Consider the following 11,386-nt stretch of genomic DNA (forward strand, 5'->3'; position numbering starts at 1 on the left):
AAAAATCTGACGACGGAATCGAGCACAAAATTAAAATTTCCGCATAATATATACAGCCGCATATGTAACTGACCGACTGACTGACTGACTGATAGGGTATACAAATTCTAACCCACTTCTAGAAGTGCTGGAAACACGAAATTTCGTACACACGTAGGTGGATTCTTCAAACCACCGGGAAAAGTCTGAAAACCGGATTTTTTTACTTTTGAACCCCTCAAAAAAATTCCCGAACGGACCCCTGTTTTGCCCTTGCAGGCTTCCCTTTGAAGCCCGATAGCGGGCGAACCGTTGGAGCTAGCTTCAATCTGACGAAAAATTCATGGTCAGGAATAATGAAGTGAACTACAAAAAAGGTCTTGTGACCTTTTGCTCTATCTCAATTGGTTTGGCCGCAAAACGCGATTACATTAAAACATTTTGAAATTTTCGCCTAAAAATTTACCTTTCGGGCTCGATAGCGGCTAAACGGTTGGTCGTAGCTCAAAACAAATTTTCAATGGTATTTTTTAAATAGCGTGATCTACAAAAAAGGTCATGTAACTTTTTGCCCTACCCTCAATGGTTTGGCCGCATAACGCGTTTTAAAGTATTGATTTTCTAAGTTTTACGTGAGGTTTTGTTTTCTGGGTTTTATTGCCGCAAAACTCCTAATTGTAGCACAGAATAAAAATTTGATTTTATTACTAATTAACGCGATCTACAAAAAAGGACAAGTGACATTTTCCTCTATCTCCAATGGTTCGGCTAATAAATGTAAATATTTCGTAATTTTTATTTAAGAACTTTGTTTCTAGAGTCATTAGCGGCCTAACAGTTAGTTCTAGTTTAAATATAAAAACTTTTATGACTAAAAATTAATGGGGTCTTCAAAAAAGGTTATGTAACTTTTTGTTGTATGTCTTATAATAAGCCCGAAAAATGCGATTAATAGCAAAATATTTGTCGTGAATTGGCAATTTTTGGAGTTTTTTAAATTTTTATGTAACTAATATTTAGTAATAATTCATTCCAGATGCAGATTGCACTTGCTTTGCTAGGTTCACGAGTGAATACAACCCCATTAAACAAATTGGCGAGAGTTAGCTAAGCGTCAATAGTAGATAGCGACAGAGTGAATTTGTATTATGTTCACAGACCCAACACCCTCTAAAATAAGTCCAAGTGTGGCATTAACCCCCCCCCCCGGGGATTTCCTGGTATGACCAGATAACCTTCTAAATAAAATAAACCCCATGATGTGTTACCCCCCCCCCCCGGTAAAATTAACCCCTCCCTGGAGACTTCCTGGCATGACCTCATGTCCGAATTTTACCAATCACCAAATATCTTAACCCCCCCCTGGGAAGTTCCTGGTATGACCAGATAACCCCCCGGTGTCTTATCCCCCGGTAACGTTAACCCCCCCCCTGGGAATTTCCTGGCATGACCTCATGTCCTAATTTTACCAATCACCAAATCTCTTAAATCCCTCCCTGGGGAATTTCCTGGTATGACCAGATAACCCCCTGATGTCTTAACCCCCGGTAACGTTAAACCCCCCAGGGAAACTTCCAGGCATGACCTCATGTCCGAATTTTATAATCACCAAATCCCTCTTATCCCCGAATTTAAGACACTTACTTTGGGGGCCTGGGGGCGTAGCCCCCAGCGAGCCGAAGGCGAGTCCTATATATATACAGCCGCATATGTAACTGACTGACTGACTGACTGACTGACTGATAGGGTATACAAATTCTAACATAGTTCTAGAAGTGCTGGAAACGTGAAATTTTGCACGCACGTCGCACGTATCTTCAAACCTCCGGGAAAAGTCTGAAAACCGCATTTTTTTACTTTTTAACCCCTCAAAAAAATTCCCGGACGGACCCCTGTTTTGCCCCCTCAGGCTTTCCTTTGAAGCCCTATAGCGGGCGAACCGTTGGAGCTAGCTTCGATCTGACGAAAAATTCATAATCAGGAATGAAGTGAACTACAAAAAAGGTCCAGTGGACATTTTGCTCTATCTCTATTGGTTTGGCCGCAAAACGCGCGATTACATTAAAATATTTTGAAATTTTCGCCTAAAAATTTACCTTTCGGGCTCGATAGCGGCTAAACGGTTGGTCGTAGCTCAAAACAAATTTTCAATGGGATTTAGTAAATGGCGTGATCTACAAAAAAGGTTTAGTAACATTTTGCCCTATCATCAACGGTTTGGCCGTATAACGCGTTTTAAAGTATTGATTTTCTAAGTTTTACGTGAGATTTTGTTTTCTGGGTTTTATTGCGGCCAAACTCCTAATTTTAGCAGAGAATAAAAATTTGATTTTATTACTAATTAATGCGATCTACAAAAAAGGTCCAGTGACATTTTGCTCTATCTCCATTGGTTCGGCTAATAAATGTAATTATTTCGTAATTTCTTTTTAATAACTTTGTTTCTAGAGTCGATAGCGGCCAAACGGTTAGTTCTACCTTAAATCTAAAAACTTTTATGGCTATAAATTGATGGGATCTACAAAAAAGGTAATGTAACTATTTGTTGTATGTCCTTTAATAAGCCAGAAAAACGCTATAAATAGCTAAATATTTGTCGTAGATTGGCATTTTTTGGAGTTTTTAAATTATTATGTGACTAATATTTGTGTAATTCATTCCAGATTCAGTTTGCACTTGCTTTGCTACGTTAACGAGTGAATACAACTCCACATTAGAAACTGGCTGAGCGTTAGTTAAGCGTCAATAGTAGATAGGGACAGAGAAAGATTTTATTATGTTCACAGACACAACACCCTCTAAAATAGGCCCAAGTGTGTCATTAACCCCCGGTAATATTAACCCCCCCCGGGGATTTCCTGGTATGACCTGATAACCTCCTGAGTACATTCAACCCCCTGATGTGTTAACCCCCCTGGTAACATTAAACCCCCCCAGGGAATTTCCTGGCATGACCTCATGTCCGAATTTGACCAGTCACCAAATCTCTTAACCCCCCCTGGGAAGTTCCTGGTATGACCAGATAACCCCCCGGAGTCTTATCCCCCGGTAACGTTAACCCCCCCTGGGAATTTGTTCATATGACCAGACAATATCCTGACGAATTTAAACCCCCTGATGTCTAACCCCCTTAACATTAATCACCCCCCCCCGGGAATTTCTCGCCTTGACTAGATAGTCTCCTGGTGACATTAAACCCCCTGTTCCACTTAAAATACTGCCTTAAGGTCGGTTTTTATTATGTTTATACTAAACAATTCAAGATAGCTGATCCGTGCAGACTTTTCTCCCGAGCTAATTCCTGGCTAAACCATAGGTCGTAGATCAAATCTGAGGGCACAATCGAAAGACAGAATTAAATTTCCGACAAGAAAGGTCCAGTCACTTTTTCTTGTATCTCTAACGGTTAACCCCCGTAAAATGCCATTAAAGTCAAAACTTTGATTACAACTGAAAAATTCAATAAAATAGGTCCAATTTAATTCCGAATTCCGCTTATCCCCGAATTTGGCCAACACCCGAAAGGGGGCCTGGGGTGTGTGTCATTAACCCCCAGTAACATTAACCCCCTCCCCGGGGATTTCCTGGTATGACCTGATAACCTCCTGAGTACATTAAACCCCCTGATGTGTTAACCCCCCCGGTAACATTAAACCCCCCTCAGGAATAACTAATCACCAAATCTCTTAACCCCCCTTGGGAAGTTCCTGGTATGACCAGATACCCCCTGATGTCTTAACCCTTGGTAACATTAAACCTCCCCCCAGGGAATTTCCTGGCATGACCTCATGTCCGAATTTTACTAATCACCAAAATCCCTCTTATCCCAGAATTTAAGGCACTTACTTTGGGGGCCTGGGGGCGTAGCCCCCAGCGAGCCGAAGGCGAGTCTAATATATATACAGCCGCATGTGAAACTGACTGACTCACTCACTCACTGATATATAGATACAAATTCTAACATAGTTCTAGAAGTGCTGGAAACTTGAAATTTGGCACGCAGGTACCTTTCACAATATGACCCGGAGGAAAAGTCTGAAAACCGGACTTTTTTACTTTTAAAACCCTCAAAAAAATTCGAGAAAATTCATGCAATTTTTACCCTTGCAGGCCTTTTTTGTAAGCCCGATAGCGGGCGAACCGTTGGAGCTAGCTCGGATCTGACGAAAAATTCATGGTCAGGAATGGAGTGAACTACAAAAAAGGTCCAGTGACTTTTTGCTCTATCTTCCATGGTTAAGCGACAAAACGCTCGAACATTTGACATTCCAGAGATTTTTTCGATAAAAATAATGTTTCGAGCCCGATAGCGGCCGAAACCGTTGGTCGTAGCTCAAATCTGATTGACCCATCAAATTAGCAAATTGTACGATCTACAGAAAAGTTCCAGTGACTTTTTGCCCTATCTCCATTGGTTTGGCCGTAAAACGTGATTATGTGCAATTATTTTGTAATTTTCACGTGAAAAGTTTGTTTTTGAGGTCGATAGAGGCGAAAACTATTGGTCGGAGGGCAAAATAAAACAAAAGTTAGATATAGGAAATGAAGTGATCTACATAAGAGGTTTAGTGACTTTTTACTCTATCTCCATTAGTTTGGCCGCAAAATGCGATTAAGTGAAAAGATTTGGAAATTTTCGCCTACAAATTTACATTCCGGGCTTGATAGCGGCTAAACAGTTGGTCGTAGCTCAAAAACAAATTTTCAACAGGATTTAGCAAATAATGTGATCTACAAAAAAAGGCCCAGTAACATTTTGCCCTATCCTCAACGGTTTGGCCGCATAACGCGTTTTAAAAATATTGATTTTTATGTTTTACGTGATTATTTTTAAACTGCCCAGTGCAGTCTTTTGTCCTAAGCTCTGTACTGCCTAAATTATAGGTCGTAGCTTAAATCTGATGGCATAATCGAAAGACAAAATCAAATTTCCGACAAGAAAGGTCCAGTCACTTTTTTCTTGTATCTCTAACGGTTTAGCCGCAAAATGCCTTTAAATTCAAAACTTTGGTTAAATCTGGATAATTCGATAAAATAGGTATTCTTTTAACTCCCTAATCCCTAAAGATCCCTAATGTAATGCTCGGACATAAACTTTCCCTGAATACCGCTAATCCAGTTAACGAGTGAATATACCCCACATTACAAATTGGCTGAACGTTAGCTAAGCGTCAATAGTAGATAGGGATAAAGTTAATTTTTACTATGTTTACAGACACATCTTCTTAAATAGGCCCATGTGTCATTAACCCCAGGTAAACATTATCCCCCCCGGAAATTTCCTGGTATGACCAGATAAACCTCCAGGATAAACTAAACACTCTGTTGTCTTAACCCCCGGTAACACTAAACCCCCCCCTGGAATTTTCTTGTTTGACCAGATAACCTCCTGAGGAAATTAAAACCCCCTGATGTCTTAACCCCCGGTAACATTAACCCCCCCCTGAAATTTTCTGGTCTGACCAGAAAACCTCCTGAGTAAATTAAATCGTCTGTTGTCTTAACCCCCGGTAACACTAACCACCCCCGTTTAATTTTCTTGTTTGACCAGATAACCTCCTGAGGAAATTAAACCCCCTGATGTCTTAACCCCAGTAACATTATCACCCCTGGGAATTTCCAGGCATGACTACATTAACTCCTGAATGTTTTACAGAACAAACACCCTCCAAAAGCGGCCCAAGTGTCTTAACATTAAAACCCCCTGGAATTACCAGGTATGACCAGATACTCTTCTGAGTAAATCAAATCCCCTAATGACTTAACCCCCGGTAACATTAAACCCTCCCCTAGAGAATTTCCTGGCATGACTAGATACACTCCTGAGAAAAATTATACTCCCTAAGCAATTTTATAATACTGACTTAGGGTCGGTTGTTTTATTATATTTACACTAAACATTTCACAATAGCTAACCAGTGCAGACTCTTCTTCAATGGTATGTCCTGGCTAAACGAGAAGTCATAGCTGAAATCAATGATAAAATCAAAATAAACAGATTCTAATTCTAATTCTCGGAACTAACCGCTGATCCCCGAATTTGCAAGCGTAAATTTATCCGCTTATCCCCGAATTTAAGGCACTTACTTTGGGGGCCTGGGGGCGTAGCCCCCAGCGAGCCGAAGGCGAGTCTAATATATATACAACCGCATGTGTAACTGACTGACTGACTGACTCACTCACTCACTCACGTATACTAATTCTAACCTACTTCCAGATGAGTTAGAGACTTGAAATTTGGTACACAGATAGCTTTCCACGTGTAACCACCAGGAAAATCCCGAAAAGTGAGAATTTTTCATTTTCAACCCCTCAAAAAAATTCCCAAAAAAATCGCGCATTCTTCACCCCTGCAGGCATTTTTTGTAAGCCCGATAGCGGGCGAACCGTTGGAGCTAGCTCGGATCTGACGGAAAATTCATGGTCAGGAATGAAGTGAACTACAAAAAAGGTCTAATGACTTTTTGCTCTATCTTCCATGGTTAAGCGACAAAACGCTCGAACATTTGAAATTCCAGAGATTTTTTCGATAAAAATAATGTTTCAAGCCCGATAGCGGCCGAACCGTTGGTCGTAGCTCAAATCTGATTGACCCATCAAATTAGCAAATTGCGCGATCTACAGAAAAGGTCCAGTAATCTTTTGCCCTATCTCGATTGGTTTGGCCGAAAAACGTGATTATGTACAATTTTGTTGTAACTTTTACGCGAAACTTTTGTTTTTGGGGTCGATAGCGGCGAAACCATTGGTCGGAGGTCAAAATAAGACTAACGTTTTATTTAGGAAATAAGATGACCTACAAAAAAGGTCCAGTGACTTTTTACTATATTTCCCTTAGTTTGACCGCAAAACGCGATTAAGTGAAAATATTGGACATTTTCGCCTAAAAATTTACATTCCGGGCTTGATAGCGGCTAAACGGTTGGTCGTAACTCAAAACAAATTTTAAACGGGATTTAGGAAATCACGTGATCTACAGAAAAGGTTCAGTGACTTCGGGAGTTGGCTGAGCGTTAGCTAAGCGTCAATAGTAGATAGGGACAGAGGAATATTTATTATGTTCACAGACACAATACCCTCTAAAAAAGGCCCAAGTGTGTCATTAACCCCCGGTAATATTAACCCCCCCCCCGGGGATTTCCTGGTATGACCTGATAACCTCCTGTACATTCAACCCCCTGATGTGTTAACCCCCCTGGTAACATTAAACCCCCCCAGGGAATTTCCTGCCATGACCTCATGTCCGAATTTGACCAGTCACCAAATCTCTTAACCCCCCCTGGGAAGTTCCTGGTATGACCAGATAACCCCCCGGAGTCTTATCCCCCGGTAACGTTAACCCCCCCTGGGAATTTGTTCATATGACCAGACAATATCCTGACGAATTTAAACCCCCTGATGTCTAACCCCCTTAACATTAATCACCCCCCCCCGGGAATTTCTCGCCTTGACTAGATAGTCTCCTGGTGACATTAAACCCCCTGTTCCACTTAAAATACTGCCTTAAGGTCGGTTTTTATTATGTTTATACTAAACAATTCAAGATAGCTGATCCGTGCAGACTTTTCTCCCGAGCTAATTCCTGGCTAAACCATAGGTCGTAGATCAAATCTGAGGGCACAATCGAAAGACAGAATTAAATTTCCGACAAGAAAGGTCCAGTCACTTTTTCACGTATCTCTAACGGTTAAGCCGCAAAACGCCCTCAAAGTCAAAAGTTTGGGTAAATCCGGAAAATTGAACTATGGTATACATACGTCCTCTGACTTTGGTTAAAACCAAATTCTTCTTGTCTCCAAATTTCACGAACACATAACTTAACTCTTCTACCACATCAATTGATTAATATTATACACCCCACATCTTTTGGCTGAGCGTTAGCGAAGCGTTACGACCCGTAAGATTCTCGAGAACGGATACATAAAATTTGGAAACATCACGTCTGAATTTAACCAATCACCGAACTACGCTTATCCCCGAATTTAGCCAACACCCAAATGGGGGCCTGGGGGCGTAGCCCCCAGCGAGCCGAAGGCGAGTCCCATATAATATACAGCCGCATGTGTAACTGACTGACTCACTCACTGACTGACAGATATATACAAATTCTAACATAGTTCTAGAAGTGCTGGAAACTTGAAATTTGGCATGCAGGTACCTTTCGCAATATAACCCAGAGGAAAAGTCTGAAAACCGGACTTTTTTACTTTTAAGCCCCTCAAAAAAATTCCCAAAAAATCGCACATTCTTTACCCCTGCAGGCCTTTTTTGTAAACCCGATAGCGGGCGAACCGTTCGAGCTAGCTCGGATCTGACGAAAAAATTCATAGTCAGGAATGGATGGAGTGAACTACAAAAAAGGTCCAGTGACTTTTTGCTCTATCTTCCATGGTTAAGCGACAAAACGCTCGAACATTTGACATTCCAGAGATTTTTTCGCTTAAATTAAAGTTTCGAGCCCGATAGCGGCCGAAACGGTAGGTCGTAGCTCAAATCTGATTGACCCATCAAATTAGCAAAATTACGTGATCTACAGAAAAGGTCCAGTGACTTTTTGCCGTATCTTCATCGGTATGACCGCAATACGCGATTATGTGCAAAATTTATGTAATTTCCACGTGCAAAATTAGATTTCGGGCCCGGATAACGGCCAAACGGTTGGCCATACCTCAAAACAAAACAAAGGTGCTGCAATTTATAAAATTACTTGATCTACAAAAAATGTCCAGTGACTTTTGGCCCTATCTCTATTAGTTCAGTCGCAAAATGTGATTATGTGCCAAATTTGTGTAATTTTCTCGTGAAATTTTAGACTCCGGGCACGATTGCGGCCAAACCATTGATCGTAGCCCAAAAATAGATGTATTAATGGAATTAGGAAATCACGTGATCTTCAAAAAGGCATCATTGAATTTTAGCCCTATCGTCAACTTTTGGCTGCAAAACGCATTTATATGCAAATATTTAGTAATTTGTACACAAGATTTCTGTTTCTGGAGGCGGGGTAGCAGTCGAACCATTGGTTGCAACTTAAAAATTACATTTCCGATAACTAGACAATTTTTTCCCAGGAAAAAACCACGTATTCTGATAAGCCCCAATAGCACTAACCCCCCTCCCGGGAATTACTCCTGAGTAAATGAAACCCCCTGATCAACTTAATAATCTGATAAAGACCAAGAATGTGTGCAATTCATCCCGGTTCCTGATTGAGTTTGTATTACTATATGAACGAATGACTAGTATACATCTTCTAGCCCACATCGCGAATTGGCTGAGCGTTAGTGAAGCGTTCAAAAGAAGATAAGGACAGAGTGAATTATAATTATGTTCACAGACACAACACACTCTAAAAGAGGCCCACGTGTATCATTAACCCCCGGTAACATTAAAACCCCCCGTAATTTTCTGGTCTGACCAGATAATCTCCTGAGTAAATTAAACCCCCTGATACCTTAACCCCCGGTAACGTTAAACCCCCCCAGGGAATTTCCTGGCATGTCCTCATGTCCAAATTTTACCAATCACCAAATCCCTCTTATCCCCGAATTTGCAAGCGTACAGCATGGGGGCGTAGCTTAACATTAAAACCCCCCCGTAATTTTCTGGTCTGACCAGATAATCTCCTGAGTAAATTAAACCCCCTGATGTCTTAACCCCGGTAACATAAACCCCCCACGAAATTTTCTTCTGTGACCAGATAACCCCCTGAGTAAAGTAAACCCCCTGATGTCTTAACCCTAGGTAACATTAACCCCTCCTGGAATTTTATGGTATGACCAGATAACCTCATGAGTAAATTAAACCCCCTTATGTCCTAACTGCCGGTAACATTAAACCCCCCCTCCGGGGAATTTCCTGGCATGACTATATACACTCCAAGCAAATTAAACCCTCTAAAAAACTTAAAAATACTGACTTATGGTAGGTTTTTTTATTATATTTACACTAAGCAATTTACAATAGTTGACCGGTGCAGACTTTTCTACCACGCTCTGTAACACCTAAACAAGAGCTCGTAGCTCAAATCTGAGGTCGGAATCGAAAGATAAAATTACATTTCCGACAGGAAAGGTCCAGTTACTTTTTCTCGTATCTCTAACGGTTTAAGCTGTAAAATGCCATCAAAGTCAAAATTTGATTAATAAATAAAATTTCAATAAATTAGGCCTAATTTAAACTCCCAGACCCTAGTATAATTCTCAGATATAACCCGACACCGAATTCCGCTTATCCCCGAAATTGGCCAACACCCAAATTGGGGGCCTGGGGGCGTAGCCCCCAGCGAGCCGAAGGCGAGTCTAATATATATACAACCGCATGTGTAACTGACTGACTGACTGACTCACTCACTCACGTATACTAATTCTAACCTACTTCCAGATGAGTTAGAGACTTGAAATTTGGTACACAGATAGCTTTCCACGTGTAACCACCAGGAAAATCCCGAAAAGTGAGAATTTTTCATTTTCAACCCCTCAAAAAATTCCCAAAAAATCGCGCATTCTTCACCCCTGCAGGCATTTTTTGTAAGCCCGATAGCGGGCGAACCGTTGGAGCTAGCTCGGATCTGACGGAAAATTCATGGTCAGGAATGAAGTGAACTACAAAAAAGGTCTAATGACTTTTTGCTCTATCTTCCATGGTTAAGCGACAAAACGCTCGAACATTTGAAATTCCAGAGATTTTTTCGATAAAAATAATGTTTCAAGCCCGATAGCGGCCGAACCGTTGGTCGTAGCTCAAATCTGATTGACCCATCAAATTAGCAAATTGCGCGATCTACAGAAAAGGTCCAGTAATCTTTTGTCCTATCTCGATTGGTTTGGCCGAAAAACGTGATTATGTACAATTTTGTTGTAACTTTTACGCGAAACTTTTGTTTTTGGGGTCGATAGCGGCGAAACCATTGGTCGGAGGTCAAAATAAGACTAACGTTTTATTTAGGAAATAAGATGACCTACAAAAAAGGTCCAGTGACTTTTTACTATATTTCCCTTAGTTTGACCGCAAAACGCGATTAAGTGAAAATATTGGACATTTTCGCCTAAAAATTTACATTCCGGGCTTGATAGCGGCTAAACGGTTGGTCGTAACTCAAAAACAAATTTTAAACGGGATTTAGGAAATCACGTGATCTACAGAAAAGGTTCAGTGACTTCGGGAGTTGGCTGAGCGTTAGCTAAGCGTCAATAGTAGATAGGGACAGAGGAATATTTATTATGTTCACAGACACAATACCCTCTAAAAAAGGCCCAAGTGTGTCATTAACCCCCGGTAATATTAACCCCCCCCCGGGGATTTCCTGGTATGACCTGATAACCTCCTGTACATTCAACCCCCTGATGTGTTAACCCCCCTGGTAACATTAAACCCCCCCAGGGAATTTCCTGCCATGACCTCATGT

The sequence above is a fragment of the Homalodisca vitripennis genome, unplaced genomic scaffold (assembly GCF_021130785.1).
Source record: "Homalodisca vitripennis isolate AUS2020 unplaced genomic scaffold, UT_GWSS_2.1 ScUCBcl_553;HRSCAF=2829, whole genome shotgun sequence".
Lineage (NCBI taxonomy): Eukaryota > Metazoa > Arthropoda > Insecta > Hemiptera > Cicadellidae > Homalodisca > Homalodisca vitripennis.